Source organism: Protopterus annectens, chromosome 10.part0 (genome assembly GCF_019279795.1).
Source record: "Protopterus annectens isolate FY-2018-M chromosome 10.part0, PAN1.0, whole genome shotgun sequence".
NCBI lineage: Eukaryota > Metazoa > Chordata > Ceratodontiformes > Protopteridae > Protopterus > Protopterus annectens.
In genome coordinates, this window is record NC_056744.1 from 319,984,175 (window position 1) to 320,007,059 (window position 22,885).

Genomic DNA, 22,885 nt, shown 5'->3' on the forward strand with positions numbered 1-22,885 from the left:
CACTTTACCTGCTTCCTGGTTGTGTATGTACATCAGTAGGATGGCAGTCACTTAATCTGCTCCCTGGTTGTGTACCTACATCAGTAGGATGGCAGTCACTTTACCTGCTCCCTCTTTGTCTATGTACATCAGTAGGATGCTGCCACTTTACCTGCTCCATCATTGTGTACATAAGTCATTAGGTTGGCAGTCACTTTACCTGCTCTCTCATTGTGTATGTACATCAGTAGATTGGCTGTCACTTTACCTGCTTCCTGGTTGTGTACGTACATCAGTAGGATGGCAGTCACTTTACCTGCTCCTTGGTTGTGCACATACATCAATAGGATGGCAATCACTTTACCTGCTCCCTGGCTGTCTAGGTATATCAGTAGGATGGCAGTCACTTTACCTGCTCTCTGGCTGTGTACATACATCAGTAGGATGGCAGTCACTTTACCTGCTCCCCGGCTGTGTAGGTACATCATTAGGATTGCAATCACTTTACCTGCTTCCTGGTTGTGTATGCACATCAGTAGGATGGCAGTCACTTAATCTGCTCCCTGGTTGTGTACCTACATCAGTAGGATGGCAGTCACTTTACCTGCTCCCTCGTTGTCTATGTACATCAGTAGGATGCTGCCACTTTACCTGCTCCATCATGTACATAAGTCATTAGGTTGGCAGTCACTTTACCTGCTCTCTGGTTGCGTGTACATCAGTATGATGGCAGTCACTTTATTTGCTGTCTGGTTGTGTACATACGTCAGTAGGCTGGCAGTCAGTTTTCCTGCTCCCTGGTTGTGTATGTACATCAGCGGAATTGCAGTCACTTTACCTGCTCCCTTATTGTGTGGATACATCAGTAGGGTAGCAGTCACTTTACCTGCACTGTCATTGTGTATGTCAATCAGTAGGATGGCCGTCACTTTACCTGCTCCATCATTGTGTACATTTGTCAGTAGGTTGGCAGACACTTTACCTGCTCCCTGGTTGTGTATGTACATCAGCAGTATAGTGACAGTCACTCTATCTCCTACGTGGTTGTGTAGGTACATCAGTAGGATGGAAATCATTTTAACTTTGCCCCTGTTGTGTATGTACATCATTGAGATGGTAGTTACTTTAGCTGCTCCCTCATTGATTACATACATTGGTAGGTTGGCAGTCACTTTACCTGCTTCATGACTGAATGTGTACATCAGTAGGATGGCAGTCACTTTCCATGCTGCCTTGTTGTGTACGTACATCGGTAGGATGGCAGTCACTTTACCTGCTCCATGGTTTGTATGTACATCAGTAGGATGGCAGTGGCTTTATCTTGTCCCTGTTTGTGTGTGTAGATCAGCAGGATTGCAGTTTTTTTACCTGCTGCCTGGCTGTGTAGGTACATCAGTAGGTTGGCAGTCAGTTTACCTGATCCCTGGCTCTGTATTTGTATCAGTAGGATGGAAATCTTTTAACCTGCTCCTTGGTTGTGTACATACATCAGTAAGATAGCAATCACTTTAACTGCTCCCTTGTCGTGTATGTGCATCAGTAGGATGGCAGCCCTTGTACCTGCTCCCTAGTTGTGTACATACATCAGTAGGATGGCAGTCCTTTTACCTGCTCCCTGGTTGTGTAGGTACATCAGTAGGTTGGCAGTCAGTTTACCTGCTCCCTGGCTGTGTATGTACATCAGTGGGATTGTAGTCACTTTACCTGCTACCTGGTTGTGTAGGTACAGCAGTAGGATGGCAGTCACTTTACCTGCTACCTGGTTGTGTAGGTACAGCAGTAGAATGGCAGCCACTTTACCTGCTGCCTGGTTGTGTACATACATCAGTAGCATGGCAGTCACTTTACCTGCTGCCTGGTTGTGTATGAGCATCAGTTGGATGGTAGTCATTTTACCTGCTCCCTCATGTACATAAATCAGCAGGAAGGCAGTCACTTTACCTGCTCCCTGTTTGTGTAGGTACATCAGTAGGATGTCAGTCACTTTACCTGCTCCCTGGTTGTGTATTTAAATTAGTAAAATGGCAGTCACTTTACCTGCTCCCTGTTTGTGTACGTACATCTGTGGGATGGCATTCACTTTCCCTGCTACCTCGTTTTATGTACATCAGTAGGATGGCAGTCACTTTGTAAGCCACGGTGGTACAGCAGTAGCATTGTTGCCTCACAGCAAGAGGTTCTCCTGTTCGATTCTCAGCTGGAGTGCCTTCTGTGTGGAGTCTGCATGTCCTCCCCGTGGTCGGGTGGCCTCTGAAAGACATGCGTGAGTGGGCGTGCCTTCGCTGAAGGTTGAGCATTGGGCTGGCAACTCGGCACCATTAAAAAAATCTACTCCCATTCATTAGGGGACCGGAGTTCTGCTGTGGCAACCCCTAACTGGGAAAAGCCGAAAAGACAAACAACAAGTAGGATGGCAGTCTCTTTACCTGCTCCGTCATTGTATAGCTACATCAGTAGGATGGCAGTCACTTTTCCTGCTCCCTGGTTGTGTACATACATCAGTAGGATGGCAGTCACTTTACCTGCTCCCTGGTTGTGTAGGTACATTAGCAGGATGGCAGTACTTTACCTTCTCCCTGGTTGTGTAGGTACATCAGTAGGATGGCAGTCAATTTATCTGCTGTCTGGTTGTGTGCGTGTATCAGTAGGATGTCATTCACTTTAAATTCTCCCTGGTTGTGTGTACATCAATAGGATGACAGTCATTTTACATGCTTCCTGGTTATGTACATACATCAGTAGGATGGCAGTCACTTTACCTGCTGTCTAGTTGTGTATGAACGTCAGTAGGTTGACAGTCAATTTACGTGCTCCCTCATTGCATGTGTACATTAGTAGGATGACAGTCACTTTACCTGTTCCCTCATTGTTTAGGTACATTAGTAGGATGGCTGTCATTTTACCTTCTTCCTGGTTATGTATGGGCATCAATAAGATGGCAGGCACTTTTCCTGCTCTCTCGTTGTGTATGTACATCAGTAGGATGGCAGTCACTTTACCTGCTCCCTGGTTTGTATGTACATCAGTAGGATGGCAGTCACATTACCTGCTGTCTGGTTGTGTACGTACGTGAGTAGGTTGGCAGTCACTTTACTTGGTTCCTGGTTGTGTGTGTTCACCAGTAGAATGACAGTCACTTTACCTGCTGTCTGGTTGTTTACGTTTATCAGGAGGATGGCAGTAACTTTATCTGTTCCCTCATTGTGTGTGAGATTAGTAGGCCGGCATTCACTTTACCTGCTCCCTGGTTGTGTACATACATCAGTAGGATGCCAGTCAGTTTACATGCTGCCTGGTTATGTATATACATCAGTAGGATGAGAGTCACTTTACCTGCTCCCTCATTGTGTACGTACATCATTAGGTTGGCAGTCATTTTACATGTTCCCTTGTTGTGTACTTACATCAGTAGGATGGCAGTCACTTTACCTGCTGTCTGGTTGTGTACGTGCATTAGTAGGATGGCAGTCACTTTACCTGCTTCCTGGTTGTGTATCTGCATCGGGTTCCTATTATTTTAGCAAATGCTATGAATTGCGAATGCTGTTTAGTTGAACGTCATTATGCAAAATGGCAAAATACTGAAAGCAAGGAATAGCAATTTTTTTGCTAGGGAAAAAAAAAATCACTGGGCCGTTTTCAGGACTTTGTCATTTCATCCACTGTGGTGTGATCTCGGAGTTGGTATATTTAAGTAGGGGGGTGTGGGGGTCACAGCCGTCCACACTGGGGGGTGTGGGTGGTGAAGCCCTCTACTTTATTTTGTGTTTTAATTTTTTTTTTACAGATCAATGATTTTTTCCCCTGGGGAAAAAAATCACTGATCTGTGTTTTCGACATTTTGGTTTTGCGGGGATTTTGGTTCGATTATATAGCAGTCGCAATTCATTGCATTCACTTATCTAATAAAGACCCTCTGCATCAGTAATGTGGCAGTGTCTATACCTGCACCCTGGTTGTGTGCCTACATCAGTAGGATGACAGTCACTTTATCTGCTCCCTGGTTGTGTACGTACATCAGTAGGATGGCAGTCACTTTACATGCTGCATGGTTGTGTACGAACATCAGTAGGGTGGCACTCACTTGTATCTGTAGCCTGGTTGTGTACGTACATCAGTCAGATGGCAGTCACTTTTCCTGCTCCCTCATTTTGTACATACATCATTAGGATGGCGGTCCCTTTACTTGCTCCCTCATTGCATACATACATCAATAGAATGGCAGTCACTTTACCTGCTCCCTGACTGTGTACATACATCAGTAAGTGGCAGTCACATTACCTGCTCCCTGGTTGTGTAGGTACATCAGTAGGATGGGAGCCACTTTACCTGTTCTCCGGTTGTGTACGTACATCAGTAGAACGGCAGTCACTTTGCCTGCTCCCTGGTTGTGTACATACATCAGTAGGATGACAGTCAATTTACCTACTCCCTGGTTGTGTACATACGTCAGTAGGATGGCAGTCACTTTACCTGCTGCCTGGTTGTATACATACATCAGTAGGATGGCAATCACTTTACCTGCTCCATGGTTTGTACATACATCAGTAGGATGGCAGTCGCTTTACTTGCTCCATGGTTTGTACGTACATCAGTAGGGTGGCAGTGGCTTTATCTGGTCCCTGGTTGTCTGGGTACATCAGTAGGATGGCAGTCACCTTACCTGCTCTCTGGTTGTGTATATACATCAGTAGGGTGGCAGTCACTTTACTTGCTCCATGGTTTGTACGTACATCAGTAGGGTGGCAGTGGCTTTATCTGGTCCCTGGTTGTGTAGGTACATCAGTAGGATGGCAGTCACTTTACTTGCTCCATGGTTTGTACGTACATCAGTAGGGTGGCAGTGGCTTTATCTGGTCCCTGGTTGTGTACCTACATCAGTCGGATGACAGTCACTTTACATGCTGCCTGGTTATGTAAATACATCAGTTGGATAACAGTCACTTTACCTGCTCTCTGGTTGTATATGTACATCAATATGGTGATGGTCACTTTACCTGCTCCCTGGTTGTGTACGTATGTCAGTAGGTTGGCAGTCAGTTTACCTGCTCCCTGGTTGTGTATGTACATCTGTTGGATTGCAGTCACTTTACCTGCTCCCTTATTGTGCAGATACATCAGTAGGGTAGCAGTCACTTTACCTGCACTGTCATTGTGTATGTCAATCAGTAGGATGGCCATCACTTTACCTGCTCTATCATTGTGTACATTTGTCATGGTTTGCATGTACATCAGTAGGATGGCAGTGGTTATATATGTACATCAGTAGGGTGGCAGTGCCTTTATCTACTCTTTGGCTGTGTAGATACATTAGTAAGATGGCAGTCACTTTACCTGCTCCCTGGTTGCGTACCTATATCAGTAGGTTGGCAGTCACTTTACGTGCTGCCTGGTTGTATACATACATCAGCAAGATGGCAGTCACTTTACCTTCTTCCTTCTTGTGTGCGTGTATCAGTAGGCTGGCAGTCAGTTTTCCTACTCCCTGGTTGTGTATCTACTTCTGTGGGATTGCAGTCACTTTACCTGCTCCCTTATTATGCAGATACATCAGTAGGGTAGCAGTCACTTTACCTGCACTGTCATTGTGTATGTCAATCAGTAGGATGGCCGTCACTTTACCTGCTCCATCATTGTGTACATTTGTCAGTAGGTTGGCAGTCACTTTACCTGCTCCCTGGGTGTGTATGTACATCAGCAGTATGGTGACAGTCACTCTACCTCCTACGTGGTTGTGTAGGTACATCAGTAGGATGGAAATCACTTTAACTTTGCCCCTGTTGTGTATGTACATCATTGTGATGGTAGTTACTTTAGCTGCTTCCTCATTGATTACATACATTGGCAGGTTGTCAGTCACTTTACCTGCTCCATGATTGAATGTGTACATCAGTAGGATGGCAGTCACTTTCCATGCTGCCTGGTTGTGTACGTACATCAGTAGAATGGCAGTCACTTTACCTGCTCCATGGTTTGTACGTACATCAGTAGGATGGCAGTGGCTTTATCTTGTCCCTGTTTATGTGTGTAGATCAGCAGGATTGCAGTCCTTTTACCTGCAGCCTGGTTGTGTAGGTACATCAGTAGGTTGGCAGTCAGTTTACCTGATCCCTGGTTGTATATCTGTATCAGTAGGTTGGCAGTTCTTTAACCTGCTCCTTGGTTGTGTAGATACATCAGTAAGATAGTAGTCACTTTAACTGCTCCCTTGTCGTGTATGTGGATCAGTAGGATGGCAGTCCTTTTACCTGCTGCCTGGTTGTGTAGGTACATCAGTAGGTTGGCAGTCACTTTAGCTGCTGCCTGGTTGTGTACATACATCAGTAGCATGGCAGTCACTTTACTTGCTGCCTGGTTGTGTATGAGCATCAGTTGTATGGTAGTCACTTTACCTGCTGCCTGATTGTGTACATACATCAGTAGCATGGCAGTCACTTTACCTGCTCACTCGCATACACAAATCAGCAGGGTGGCAGTCACTTTACCTGCTCCCTGTTTGTGTGTGTACATCAGTAGCATGAAAGTCACTTTACATGCTGCCTGGTTGTGTAGGTGCATCAGATGGTTGGCAGTTACTTTACCTGTTGTCTGGTTGTGTACATGCACCAGTTGGTTGGCAGTTAGTTTTCATGCTCCCTGATTGCGTGCGTAAATCAGTAGGATGACAGTGATTTTACTTGCTGACTGGTTATGTATGTACATCAGTAGGATGTTAGTCACTTTACCTGCTCCCTGGTTGTGTACGTACATCTGTGGGATGGCATTAACTTTACCTGCTACCTCGTTTTAGGTACATCAGTAGGATGGCAGTCACTTTGTAAGCCACGGTGGTACAGCAGTAGCATTGTTGCCTCACAGCAAGAGATTCTTTTGTTCGATTCTTGGCTGGAGTGCCTTCTGTGTGGAGTCTGCATGTCCTCCCCGTGGTCGAGTGGCTTCTGAAAGACATGCGTGAATGGGTGTGCCTTCGCTGAGGGCTGGGTTCCAGGCTGGCAACTCGGCACCATAAAAAAAAATCTACTGCCAATCATTAGTGGACCAGAGTTCCACTGTGGCAACCCCTAACCAGGAAAAGCAGAAAAGGCAAACAAGTAGGATGGCAGTCACTTTACCTGCTCCCTCATTGTGTAGGTACATCAGTAGGATGGCAGTCACTTTATCTGCTCCCTGGTTGTGTACATATATCAGTAGGATGGCAGTCACTTTACCTGCTCCCTGGTTGTGTATGTACATCAGTAGGATGGCAGTCACTTTACCTGCTCCATGGTTGTGTACATACATCAGTAGGATGGCAGTCACTTTACCTGCTCCCTGGTTGTGTAGGTACATCAGTAGGATGGCCGTCAATTTACCTGCTGTCTGGTTGTGTACATGTATCAGTATGATGTCATTCACTTTACCTCCTCCCTGGCTGTGTGTACATCAATAGGATAACAGTCATTTTACATGCTTTCTGGTTATGTACATACATCAGTAGGATGGCAGTCACTTTACCTGCTGTCCGGTTGTGTACGTATGTGAGTAGGTTGGCAGTCACTTTACTTGGTTCCTGGTTGTGTGTGTTCACCAGTAGAATGACAGTCACTTTACCTGCTGCCTGTTTATGTACTTACATCAGCAGGATGGCAGTCACTTTACCTGCCATCCTGGTTGTTTATGTTTATCAGGAGGATGGCAGTAACTTTACCTGTTCCCTCATTGCGTGTGTAGATCAGTAGGCCGGCAGTCACTGTACCTGCTCCCTGGTTGTGTACATACATCAGTAGGATGGCAGTCAGTTTATGTGCTCCCTGGTTGCATGTGTACATCAGTAGGATGGCAGTCACTTTACATGCTGCCTGATTATGTACGTACATCAGTAGGATGAGAGTCACTTTACCTGCTCCCTCATTGTGTAGGTACATCATTAGGTTGGCAGTCACTTTACATGTTCCCTTGTTGTGTACTTACATCAGTAGGATGGCAGTCACTTTACCTGCTGTCTGGTTGTGTACGTGCATTAGTAGGATGGCAGTCACTTTACCTGCTTCCTGGTTGCGTATCTGCATCGGGTCTCTATTATTTTAGCAAATGCTATGAATTGTGAATGCTGTTTAGTTGAACGTCATTATGCAAAATGGCAAAATACCAAAAGCACAGAATAGCAATTTTTTTCAGGACTTTGCCATTACCTCCACTGTGGTGCGATCTCAGAGTTGGTATATTTAAGTAGGGGGGGTGGGGGAGGCACAGCTTATATAATAAAGACCCTCTGCATCAGTAAGGTGGCAGTGTCTTTATCTGCTCCCTGGTTGTGTGCCTACATCACTAGGATGACAGTCTCTTTATCTGCTCCCTGGTTGTGTACATACATCAATAGTATGGCAGTCACTTTACATGCTGCCTGGTTGTGTACGAACATCAGTAGGGTGGCACTCACTTGTATCTGTAGCCTGGTTGTGTACGTACATCAGTTGGATGGCAGTCACTTTTCCTGCTCCCTCATTGTGTACATACATCATTAGGATGGCAGTCCCTTTACTTGCTCCCTCATTGCATACATACATCAATAGGATGGCAGTCACTTTACCTGCTCCCTGACTGTGTACATAGATCAGTAAGTGGCAGTCACTTTACCTGCTCCCTGGTTGTGTAGGTACATCAGTAGGATGGCAGCCACTTTACCTGTTCCCTGGTTGTGTATGTACATCAGTACGATGCAGTCACTTTACCTGCTCTAGCACTATGTATGTACATCAGTAGGTTGGCAGGCACTTTACCTGCTCCCTGGCTGTGTATATACATCGATATGGTGACAGTCACTTTACTGCTCTCTGGGTATGTACATACATCAGTAGAATGGCAGTCACTTTACCTGCTCCATGGTTGTGTATGTACATCAGTAGGATGGCAGTCACTTTACCTGCTCCCTGGTTGTGTATGTACATCAGTAGGGTGGCAGTCACTTTACTTGCTCCCTGGTTGTGTATGTACATCAGTAGAGTGGCAGTCACTTTAGCTGCAATCTGGTTGTGTAGGTACATCAGTCGGGTGACAGTCACTTTACCTGCTCCCTGGTTGTGTATGTATAGTAGGGTGGCAGTCACTTTCCATGCTCCCTGGTTGTGTATGTACATCAGTAGGGTAGCAGTCACTTTACCTGCTCCCTCATTGGGTATGTACATCCATAGAATGGCAGTCACTTTACCTGCTCCTTCATTGTGTATGTACATCAGTAGATTGGCTGTCACTTTACTGCTTCCTGGTTGCGTACATACATCAGTAGGATGGCAGACACTTTACCTGCTCCATGGTTTGTACGTACATCAGTAGGATGTCAGTGGCTTTGCCTGCTCCCTGGTTGTGTATATACATCAGTATGGTGACAGTCACTTAACCTGCTCCCTGGTTGTGTAGGTACTTCAGTAGGATGGCAGTCACTTTACCTGCTAACTGGTTGTGTAAGTACATCAGTAGGATGGCAGTCTCTTCACCTGCTCCAGGGTTTGTACATACATCAGTAGTATGGCAGTGACTTTATCTGTTCCCTCTTTGTGTGTGTAGATCAGTAGGATTCCAGTCGTTTTACCTGCTGCCTGGTTGTGTATGTACATCAGTACGTTGGCAGTCAGTTTACCTGCTCCCTCATTGTGTCCGTACATTAGTAGGATTGTAGTCACTTTGACTGGTCCCTTGTTGTGTATCTGTATCAGTAAGGTGGAAGTGCCTTTACCTGCTCTTTCCTTGTGTAGGTACATCAGTAAGATAGCAGTCACTTTACCTGTTCCCTTATTGTGTATGTACATTAGTTGGATAGCAGTCACTTTACTGCTCCCTGTTTGTGTATGTACATCGTAGGATGGCAGTCAGTTTACCTGCTGCCTGGTTGTGTAGGTACATCAGTAGGACGGCAGTCACTTTACCTGCTCCCTGGTTGCGTATGTACATTAGCAGGATGTCCTTGACTACTTGCTGCCTAACTGTGTACGTATATCAGAAAGGTGTCAGTCACTTTACCTGCTCCCTGGTTGTTTACCTACATCAGTAAGCTGGCAGTCACTTTACCTGCTCCCTCATTGTGTATGTATATCAGTAAAATGACAGTCACTTTACCTGCTCTCTGGTTGTGTACATACATCTGTGAGATGGCAGTCACTTTACTTGCTACCTCATTTAGGTACATCAGTAGGATGGCAGTCACTTTACTGCTCCCTTGTTGTGTATGTAAGTCAGTTGGATGGCAGTCACTTTACCTTCTCCCTGGTTGTGTATATACATCACTTGGATGGCAGTCACTTTACCTACTCCCTCATTGTGTATGTACATCAGTAGATTGGCTGTCACTTTATTGCTTCCTGGTTGTGTACGTACATCAGTAGGATGGCAGTCACTTTATATGCTGCCTGGTTATGTACATACATCAGTAGGATGAGAGTCAATTTACCTGCTCCCTCATTGTGTACGTAATTCATTAGGTTGGCAGTCACTTTACATGTTCCCTTGTTGTGTACATACATCAGTAGGATGGCAGTCACTTTACCTGCTGTCTGGTTGTGTACATGCATTAGTAGGATGGCAGTCACTTTACCTGCTTCCTGGTTGTGTATCTGCATCGGGTTCCTATTATTTTAGCAAATGCTATGAATTGCAAATGCTGTTTAGTTGAACGTCATTATGCGAAATGGCAAAATACCGAAAGCAAGGAATAGCAATTTTTTTGCTAGGGAAAAAAAAAATCACTGGGCCGTTTTCAGGACTTTGTCATTTCGTCCACTGTGGTGCGATCTCGGAGTTGGTATATTTAAGTAGGGGGGTGTGGGGGTCACAGCCGCCCACATTGGGGAGTGTGGGTGGTGAAGCCCTCTACTTTATTTTGTGTTTTGATTTTTTTTTTACAGATCAGAGATTTTTTTCCCTGAGGAAAAAAATCGCTGATCTGTGTTTTTGACATTTTGGTTTTGCAGGGATTTTGGTTTGATTATATAGCTTCGCAATTCATTGCATTCGCTTATATAATAAAGACCCTCTGCATCAGTAAGGTGGCAGTGCCTTTATCTGCTCCCTGGTTGTCTGCCTACATCAGTAGGATGACAGTCACTTTATCTGCTCCCTGGTTGTGTGTGTACATCAGTAGGATGGCAGTCACTTTACATGCAGCCTGGTTGTGTATGATCAGTAGGGTGGCACTCACTTGTATCTGTAGCCTGGTTGTGTACGTACATCAGTTGGATGGCAGTCACTTTTCCTGCTCCCTCACTGTGTGCATACATCACTAGGATGGCAGTCCCTTTACCTGCTCCCTCATTGCATACATACATCAATAGCATGTCAGTCACTTTACCTGCTCCCTGACTGTGTACATATATCAGTAAGTGGCAGTCACTTTACCTGCTCCCTGGTTGTGTAGGTACATCAGTAGGATGGCAGCCACTGTACCTGTTCCCTGGTTGTGTATGTACATCAGTAGGATGCATTCACTTTACCTGCTCTATCACTGTGTATGTACATCAGTAGGTTGGCAGGCACTTTACCTGCTCCCTGGTTGTGTATGTACATCAATATGGTGACAGTCACTTTACCTGCTCCATGGTCGTGTATGTACATCAGTAGGGTGGCAGTCACTTTTGCTGCTCCCTGGTTGTGTAGGTACATTAGTAGGGTGACAGTCACTTGCTCCCTGGTTGTGTATGTACATCAATAGGGTGGCAGTCACTTTCCATGCTGCCTGGTTGTGTATGTACATCATAGGATGACAGTCACTTTACCTGCTCCCTCATTGTGTAAGTACATCCACAGAATGGCAGTCACTTTACCTGCTCCCTCATTGTGTATCTACATCAGTAGATTGGCTGTCACTTTACTGCTTCCTGGTTGCGTACATACATCAGTAGGATGGCAGACACTTTACCTGCTCCATGGTTTGTACGTACATCAGTATGATGTCAGTGGCTTTACCTGCTCCCTGGTTGTGTATATACATCAGTATGGTGACTGTCACTTAACCTGCTCTCTGGTTGTGTAGGTACTTCAGTAGGATGGCAGTCACTTTACCTGCTAACTGATTGTGTAAGTACATCAGTAGGATGGCAGTCACTTCACCTGCTCCAGGGTTTGTACGTACATCAGTAGTATGGCAGTGACTTTATCTGGTCCCTCTTTGTGTGTGTAGATCAGTAGGATTGCAGTCGTTTTACCTGCTGCCTGGTTGTGTATGTACATCAGTAGGTTGGCAGTCAGTTTACCTGCTCCATCATTGTGTCTGTACATTAGTAGGATTGTAGTCACTTTGACTGGTCCCTTGTTGTGTATCTGTATCAGTAAGGTGGCAGTGCCTTTACCTGCTCTTTCCTTGTGTAGGTACATCAGTAAGATAGCAATCACTTTACCTGTTCCCTCATTGTGTAGTTACATCAGTAGGACGGCAGTCACTTTACCTGCTCCCTGGTTGCGTATGTACATTAGCAGGATGTCATTGACTACTTGCTGCCTAACTGTGTACGTATATCAGAAAGCTGTCAGTCACTTTACCTGCTCCCTGGTTGTTTACCTACATCAGTAAGCTGGCAGTCACTTTACCTGCTCCTTGATTGTGTATGTATATCAGTAAGATGACAGTCACTTTACCTGCTCTTTGGTTGTGTACATACATCTGTGAGATGGCAGTCACTTTACCTGCTACCTCATTTAGGTACATCAGTAGGAAGATGGCAGTCACTTTACCTGCTCCCTTGTTGTGTATGTACGTCAGTTGGATGGCAGTCACTTTACCTTCTTCCTGGTTATGCATATACATCACTTGGATGGCAGTCACTTTACCTGATCTCTCATTGTGTAGGTACATCAGTAGAATGGCAGTCACTTCACCTGCTCCCTGGTTGTGTACATACATCAGTAGGATGGCAGCCAGTTTAACTGCTCCCTGGTTGTGTACGTACATCAGTAGGATGGCAGTCACTTTACCTGCTCACTGGTTGTGTAATACATCGGTAGGATGGCAGTCACTTTACCTGCTCCCTGGTTGTGTATGTACATCAGTAGGATGGCAGTCACTTTACCTGCTCCATGGTTGTGTACATACATCAGTAGGATGGCAGTCACTTTACCTGCTCCATGGTTGTGTACGTACGTCACTAGCATGGCAGTCACTTTACCGCCTCCCTGGTTATTTACCTACATCAGTAGGATGGCAGTCACTTTACATGCTCCCTGGTTGTATATGTACATCAGTTGGATGGCAGTCACTTTACCTGCTCCATGGTTGTGTATGTACATCATTAGGATGGCAGTCACTTTACCTGCTTCCTGATTGTGTATGTACATCGGTAAGGTGGCAGTCACTCTACCTGCCCCCTGCTTGTGTATGTACATCATAGTTTTTAGTTTATAGCAAGCACAAAGTTAGCTGCCCTCAGGGGCCATTTTAAGCCTAGCCAATTTCACTTGGTGAAAATCAAACCCTGTACCTTTTGTCTATGAGGTAAAAACCTTGACCACTATGCCAACCCCCAGTCAGTATGGTGACAGTCACTTTACCTGCTCCCTGGTTGTGTAGATACATCAGTGGGATGGCAGTCACTTTACCTGCTCTCTGGTTGTGTAGGTATATCATTAGGATGGCAGTCACTTTACCTGCTCAATGGCTGTGTATGTATATCAGTAGGATGACGGTGACTTTTTCTAGTTCCTGTTTGTGTGTGTAGATCAATAGGATGGTAGTCCTTTTACCTGCTGCCTGGTTGTGTGCTTTATCAGTAGGTTGGCCATCAGTTTACCTCCTTGTTCATTGTGTATGTACATCAGTCGGATGACAGTCACTTTACCTGTTGCTTGGTTGTGTACCTACATCAGTAAGATGACAGTCCCTTTACATGCTCCCATGATGTGTACGTACATTAGTAAGATGGCAGTCACTTTACCTGCTCCCTGGTTGTGTACGTACATCAGTGGGACTGCAATCAGTTTACCTGCTCCCTGGTTTTGTACGTACATTAGTAGAATGGCAGTCACTTTACCTGCTCCCTCATTGAGTATGTACATCAATAGATTGGCAGTCACTTTACCTGCTCCCTGGTTGTGTATGTATATCATTAGGATGGCAGTCACTTTTCCTGCTCCCTCGCTGTGTACATATATCATTAGGATGGCTGTCACGTTACCTGCTTCATCATTGTTTATGTACGTCAGTAGAGTGGCAGTCACTTTACCTGCTCTCTCATTGTCTATGTACATTGGTAGGATGCTGACACTTTACCTGCCCCATCATTGTGTATGTACGTCAGTAAGTTAGAGTTAATTTACCTGCTCCCAGTTTGTGTGTGTACATCAGTAGGATGACAGTCACTTTACATGCTGCCTGGTTGTGTATGTACATCCGTAGGATGGCTGACACTTTATCTGCTCCCAGGTTTTGTAGGTACATCAGTAAGTTGGCAGTCTGTTTACCTGCTCCCTCGCTGTGTACATACATCATTAGGATGGCAGTCACATTTCCTGCTCCCTCCCTGTGTACATACATCAGTAGGATGACAGCCACTTTAACTGCTCCCTGGTTGTGTGCGTACATCAGTAGGATGACAGTAACTTTACATGCTGCCTGGTTGTGTACGAACATCAGTAGGGTGGCACTCAATTGTATCTGCAGTATGGTTGTGTACATACATCAGTTGGATGGCAGTCACTTTTCCTGCGCCCTCATTGTGTACATACATCATTAGGATGGCAGTCCCTATACCTGCTCCCTCATTGCATACATACATAAATAGGATGGCAGTCACTTTACCTGCTCCCTGACTGTGTACATACATCAGTAAGTGGTAGTCACTTTACCTGCTCCCTGGTTGTGTATGTACATCACTAGGATGGCAGTCACTTTACCTGCTCCCTGGTTGTGTGCCTACATCAGTAGGATGACAGTCACTTTAACTGCTCCCTGGTTGTGTGCGTACATCAGTAGGATGGAAGTCACTTTACATGCTGCCTGGTTGTGTATGAACTTTATTAGGGTGGCACGTACTTGTATCTGTAGCCTGGTTGTGTACATACATCAGTTGGATGGCAGCCACTTTTCCTGCTCCCTCATTGTGTACATACGTCATTGGGATGGCAGTCCCTTTACCTGCTCCATCATTGCATACATACATCAATAGGATGACAGTCACTTTACCTGCTCCCTGACTGTATATATATATCAGTAAGTGGCAGTCACTTTACCTGCTCCCTGGTTGTGTACCTACATGAGTAGGGTGGCAGTCACTTTACCTGCTCCCTGGTTGTGTATGTACATCAGTAGGATGGCAGTCACTTTACCTGCTCCATGGTTGTGTACATATATCAGTAGGATGGCAGTCACTTTAACTGCTCCCTGGTTGTGTACGTACATCAGTAGGATGACAGTCACTTCACCTGCTCCATGATTGTGTGCATACATCAGTAGGATGGTAGTCACTTTACCTGCCCCCTGGTTGTGTATGTACATCAGTAGGATGGCAGTCACTTTACCTGCTCCATGGTTGTGTGCATACATCAGTAGGTTGGCAGTCACTTTACCTGCTCCATGGTTGTGTACGTACATCAGTAGCATGGCAGTCACTTTACCTGCTCCCTGGTTATTTACCTACATCAGTAGGATGGCAGTCACCTTACATGCTCCATAGTTGTGTACATACATCAGTTAGATGGCAGTCACTTTACCTGCCCCCTGGATATGTATGTACATTAATAGGATGGCAGTCACTTTTTCTGCTTCCTGGTTGTATATATACATCATTAGTATGGCAGTCACATTACCTGCTTCCTCATTGCATCCATACATCAATAGGATGGCAGTCACTTTACCTGCCCCCTGGTTGTGTATGTACATCATAGTTTTTAGTTTATAGCAAGCACAAGGCTAGCTGACTTCAGGGACCATTTTAAGTCTAGTCAATTTCACTCGGTGAAAATTAAACCCTGTACCCTTTGTCTATGAGGTAAAAACATTAACCACTATACCAACCCCCAGTCAGTATGGTGACAGTCACTTTACCTGCTCCCTGGTTGTGTAGCTACATCAGTAGGATGGAAGTCACTTTACCTGTTCTCTGGTTGTGTAGGTATATCATTAGGATGGCAGTCACTTTACCTGCTCAATGGCTGTGTAAGTACATCAGTAGGATGACAGTGGATTTTTCTAGTTCCTGTTTGTGTGTGTAGATCTATAGGATGGTAGTCCTTTTACCTGCTGCCTGGTTGTGTGTTTACATCAGTAGGTTCGCCGTACGTTTAACTCCTCATTCATTGTGTATATATATCAGTAGGATGGCAGTCACTTTACATGCTGCCTAGTTGTGTACCTACATCAGTAAGATGACAGTCCTGGTTGTGTACATACATCAGTGGGATTGCAGTCAGTTTACACATCAGTAGGATGGCAGTCACTTTACCTGCTCCCTCATTGAGTATGTACATCAATAGATTGGTAGTCACTTTTCTTGCTCCCTGGTTGTGTATGTACATCATTAGGATGGCAGTCACTTTTCCTGCTTCCTCGCTATGTACATATGTCATTAGGATGGCAGTCTCTTTACCTGCTCTGTCACTGCATACATACATCAATAGGATGGCTGTCACTTTACCTGCTTCATCATTGTGTATGTACGTCAGTAGAGTGGCAGTCACTTTACCTGCTCCTTCATTGTCTATGTACATTAGTAGGATGCTGGCACTTTACCTACTCCATCATTGTGTATGCACACCAGTAAGTTAGAGTCAATTTACCTGCTCCCTGTTTGTGTGTGTACATCAGTAGGATGACAGTCACTTTACATGCTGCCTGGTTGTGTATGTACGTCCATAGGATGGCTGTCACTTTACCTGCTCCCTGGTTGTGTAGGTACATCAGTAAGATGGCAGTCATGTTACCAGCTCCCTGGTTGTGTACATACATCTGTAGGGTGAAAGTCAATTTACCTGCTCCATAGATGTGTATGTACATTATTAGGATGACAGTCACATTACATGTTGCCTGGTTATGTATGTACATCAGTAAGATGACAGTCACTTTACCTGCTCCCTCGCTGTGTACATACATCATTAGGATGGCAGTCACTTTACCTGCTCCCTCCCTGTGTACATACATCAGTAGGATGACAGTCACTTTAACTGCTGCCTGGTTGTGTGTGTACATCAGTATGATGGCAGTCACTTTACATGCTGCCTGGTTGTGTACGAACATCAGTAGGGTGGCATTCACTTGTATCTGTAGCCTTGTTGTGTACGTACATCAGTTGGATGGCAGTCACGTTTCCTGCTCCCTCATTATGTACATACGTCATTAGGATGGCAGTCCCTTTACCTGCGTCCTCATTGCATACATACATCAATAGGATGGCAGTCACTTTACCTGCTCCCCGACTGTGTACATACATCAGTAAGTGGCAGTCACTTTACCTGCTCCCTCATTGTCTATGTACATCAGTAGGATGGCAGTCACTTTACCTGCTCCATGGTTGTGTATGTACATCAGTAGCATGGCAGTCACTTTACCTGCTCCCTGGTTATTTACCTACATCAGTAGGATGGCAGTCACCTTACATGCTCCATGATTGTGTACGTACATCAGTTGGATGGCAGTCACTTTACCTACCCCCTGGATATGTATGTACATCAATAGGATGGCAGTCACTTTTTCTGCTTCCTGGTTGTATACATACATCATTAGTATGGCAGTCACTTTACCTGCTTCCTCATTGCATCCTTACATCAATAGGATGACAGTCACTTTACCTGCCCCCTGGTTGTGCATGTACATCATAGTTTTTAGTTTATAGCAAGCACAAGGCTAGCTGCCTTCAGGGACCATTTTAAGTCTAGCCAATTTCACTTGGTGAAAATCAAACCCTGTACCTTTTGTCTATGAGGTAAAAACCTTAACCACTATGCCAACCCCCAGTCAGTATGGTGACAGTCACTTTACCTGCTCCCTGGTTGTGTAGCTACATCAGTAGTATGGCAGTCACTTTACCTGTTCTCTGGCTGTGTAGGTATATCATTAGGATGGCAGTCACTTTACCTGCTCAATGGCTGTGTACGTACATCAGTAGGATGACAGTGGCTTTTTCTAGTCCCTGTTTGTGTGTGTAGATCAATAGGATGGTAGTACTTTTACTTGCTGCCTGGTTGTGTGTTTACATCAGTAGGTTGGCTGTTAGTTTACCTCTTCATTCATTGTGTATATATATATATCAGTAGGATGGCAGTCACTTTACATGCTGCCTAGTTGTGTACCTACATCAGTAAGATGACAGTCCCTTTACCTGCTTCCCCGATGTGTACGTACATAAGTAGGATGGCAGTCACTTTACCTGCTCCCTGGTTGTGTACGTACATCAGTGGGATTGCAGTCAGTTTACCTGCTCCCTGGTTGTGTATGTACATCAGTAGAATGGCAGTCACTTTACCTGCTCCCTCATTGAGTATGTACATCAATAGATTGGCAGTCACTTTACTTGCTCCCTGGTTGTGTATGTACATCATTAGGATCTCAGTCACTTTTCCTGCTCCCTCGCTGTGTACATACGTCATTAGGATGGCAGTCACTTTACCTGCTCTGTCACTGCATACATACATCAATAGGATGGCTGTCACTTTACCTGCTTCATCATTGTGTATGTACGTCAGTAGAGTGGCAGTCACTTTACCTGCTCCCTCATTGTTTATGTACATTAGTAGGATGCTGGCACTTTACCTGCTCCATCATTGTGCATGCACACCAGTAAGTTAGAGTCAATTTACCTGCTCCCTGTTTGTGTGTGTACATCAGTAGGATGACAGTCACTTTACATGCTGCCTGGTTGTGTATGTACATCCATAGGATTGCTGTCACTTTACCTGCTCCCTGGTTGTGTAGGTACATCAGTAAGATGACAGTCATGTTATCAGCTCCCTGTTTGTGTACATACATCTGTAGGGTGAAAGTCAATTTACCTGCTCCATAGTTGTGTATGTACATTATTAGGATGACAGTCACATTACATGTTGCCTGGTTATGTATGTACATCAGTAGGATGACAGTCACTTTACCTGCTCCCTCGCTGTGTACATACATCATTAGGATGGCAGTCACTTTACCTGCTCCCTCCCTGTGTACATACATCAGTAGGATGACAGTCACTTTAACTGCTGCCTGGTTGTGTGTGTACATCAGTACGATGACAGTCATTTTACATGCTGCCTGGTTGTGTACGAACATCAGTAGGGTGGCATTCACTTGTATCTGTAGCCTGGTTGTGTACGTACATCAGTTGGATGGCAGTCACGTTTCCTGCTCCCTCATTGTGTACATACGTCATTAGGATGGCAGTCCCTTTACCTGCGTCCTCATTGCATACATACATCAATAGGATGGCAGTCACTTTACCTGCTCCCTGACTGTGTACATACATCAGTAAGTGGCATTCACTTTACCTGCTCCCTTATTGTCTATGTACATTAGTATGATGCTGACACTTTACCTGCTCCATCATTTTTTGCACGTCAGTAAGTTAGAGTCAGTTTACCTGCTCCCTGTTTGTGTGTGTACATCAGTAGGATGACAGTTACTTTACATGCTGCCTGGTTGTGTATGTACGTCTGTAGGATGGCTGTCACTTTACCTTCTCCCTCATTGTATAGGTACATCAGTAGGATGGCAGCCAGTTTACCTGCTACCTGGTTGTATACGTACATCAGTAGGGTGCAGTCACTTTTCCTGCTCCCCTCGCTCTGTACTTACGTCATTAGGATTACAGTCACTTTACCTCCTCGCTGGTTGTGTACGTACATCAGTGGGATGTCAGCCACTTTACCTACTCTCTGGTTGTGTGCGTACATCTGTCGGATGGCAGTCACTTTACATGCTGCCTGGTTGTGTACCAACATCAGTAGGGTGGCACACACTTGTATCTGTAGCCTGGTTGTGTACCTACATCAGTTGGATGGCTGTCACTTTACCTGCTCCCTGGTTGTGTAGGTACATCAGTTTGATGGCAGTCACTTTACCTGCTCCCTGGTTGTGTACGTACATCAGTGGGATTGCAGTTAGTTTACCTGCTCCCTGGTTGTGTATGCACATCAGTAGAATGGCAGTCACTTTACCTGCTCCCTCACTGAGTACGCACATCAATAATTTGGCAATCGCTTTACCTGCTCCCTGGTTGTGTACGTACATCAGTGGGATTACAGTCAGTTTACCTGCTACCTGGCTGTGTATGTATATCAGTAGAATGACAGTCACTTTACCTGCTCCCTCATTGAGTACATACATCAATAGTTTGGCAATCACTTTACCTGCTCCATGGTTGTTTTCTTACATCAGGAGGATGGCAATCACTTTACCTGCTCCCTGATTGTGTATGTACAAAAGTAGGATGGCAGTCACTTTACCTGCTCCCTGGTTGTGTACGTACATCAGTAGGATAGCAGTGGCTTTACCTGCTCCTTGTTTGTGTATGTACATCAGTAGGGTGACAGACACTTTACCTGCTCCATGATTGTGTAGGTATATCAGTAGGATGGCAGTAACTTTACCTGCTCCCCAGTTGTATACGTATATCAGTAGGATGGCAGTGGCTTTACCTGCTCCCTGGTTGTGTACGTACATCAGTAGGATGGCAGTCACCTCACCTGCTCCCTGGTTGTGTATGTACATCAGTAGGGTGACAGTCACTTCACCTGCTCCCTGGTTGAGTATGTAGATCAGTAGGGTGACAGTCACTTTACCTGCTCCCTGGTTGTGTATGTAACATCAGTAGAATGGTAGTCACTTTACCTGCTCCATGGTTGTGTACATACATCAGTAGGATGGCAGTCACTTTACCTGCACCCTGGTTGTGTATGTACATCAGTAGGATGGCAGTCCCTTTACCTGCTCCCTGGTTGTGTACATACATCAGTAGGATGGCAGTCACTTTACCTGCTCCCTGGTTGTGTACGTACATCAGTAGGATGGCAGTCACTTCACCTGCTCCCTGGTTGTGTATGTACATCAATAGGGTGACAGTCATTTTACCTGCTCCCTGGTTGTGTTGGTACATCAGTGGGATGGCAGTCACTTTACCTGCACCCTGGCTGTGTAGGTACATCACTAGGATGGCAGTCACTTTACCTGCTCCCTGGTTGTGTGCCTACATCAGTAGGATGGCAGTCAGTTTACCTGCTCCCTGGTTGTGTATGTACATCAGTAGGATGACAGTCACTTCACCTGATCCCTGGTTGTGTATGTACATCAGTAGGATGGCAGTCACTTTACCTGCTCCATGGTTGTGTATATACACCAGTAGGATGGCAATGGCATTACCTGCTCCCTGGTTGTGTTTGTACATCAGTAGGATGGCAGTCACTTTACCTGCTCCCTGGTTGTGTACATACATTAGTTGGATGGCGGTCACTTTACCTGCTCCATGGTTGTGTACATACATCAGTAGGATGTCAGTCACTTCACCTGCTCCCTGGTTGTGTATGTACATCAGTAGGATAACAGTCACTTCATCTGCTCCCTGGTTGTGTACCTACATCAGTAGGATGGCAGTCACTTTACCTACTCCCTGGTTGTGTACGTACATCAGTAGGATGACAGTCACTTCACCTGCTCCCTGGATGTGTACATACATCAGTAGGATGGCAGTCACTTATCCTGCTCCCTGGTTGTGTATGTACGTCAGTATGGTGACAGTCACTTTACCTGCTCCCTGGTTGTGTAGGTACAACAGTAGGATGGCAGTCACTTTACCTGCTCCCTGGTTATCTAAATACATCAGTAGGATGGCAGTCACTTTACCTGCTCCCTAGCTGTGTAGGTACATTAGTAAGATGGCAGTCAGTTTACCTGTCACAACATTCCTTATCTTACCTGCATTTTTAACTATAAAGATACAATTACAGACCTTTTTTTTTCTATGATGCTAAGAATGCATGGTACAGGTAGAAGTAAACATTAGTTTAAAGAAATTAAGTTTTTAATTGCTCGGGACCTGAGCTTATTAATTTAGCTTGACAAAGAGCTAATTTATTCTTTCTTCCATTTGTCGTCGTCTAAATTTATCTGTAACTGTTTTTGAAATCCTTTACTCCCTGCCCACTGCCCCTGTTGTATATCTCTTTCTTTGACAGTTCATTGTAGCATATCTGTACCAATTTCTTCTTGCCTCACAAGATATAAATCACCCAAAAATGTTGCTGCTGTATTTTTTTAATAGTGTCTTTTTTATTCTATTTGCATGAATGTGCAAAACAGAAAGCTTTTTTTGTAACATTTTACTTTTGTTAAAAGTTATCAATTATCCACACAAGATAGATAATTTTTGAAATTGTAATTAATGAAATTGTCATCTTTCTCCTTCTTCTCCTTCTTCTTCGTCTTCGTTTTCTTCTCCTTCTTCTCCTTCTCATTTATCTTCTTCTTCTCCTTCTCCTTCTTCTTTTCCTTCTTCATCTCTTTCTTCTTCTTCTTTTTCTCCTTTTTTTCTTCTTCTTTTACTTCTTCTCCTTCACCTTCTTCTCCTTCTTCTTCTTCTCCCTCTTCTTCGTCTTCGTTTGCTTCTCCTTCTTCTCCTTCTCCTTTGTCTTCTTCTCCTTCTCCTTCTTCTTCTCCTTCTTCTTCTCTTTCTTCTTCTTTTTCTCCTTTTTTCTTCTTCTTTTCTTCTTCTCCTTCTCCTTCTTCTTCTTCTCCTTCTTCTTCTTCTTCTTCTTCTCATTATCCTTCTTCTTCTCCTTCTTCTGCTTCTTCTCCTTCTTCTTCTGCTTCTTCTTCTTCTCCTCCTTCTTCTCCTTCTTTTTCTTGTCCTTCTCCTTCTTCTTCTCCTTCTTCTTCCTCTTCTTCTTCTTCTTCCTGCTGCCGTTAGGGGTCACCACAATGGATCATCTGTTTCCATTTCTTCCTGTCCTCTGCATCTTGCTCTGTCACACCAACCAC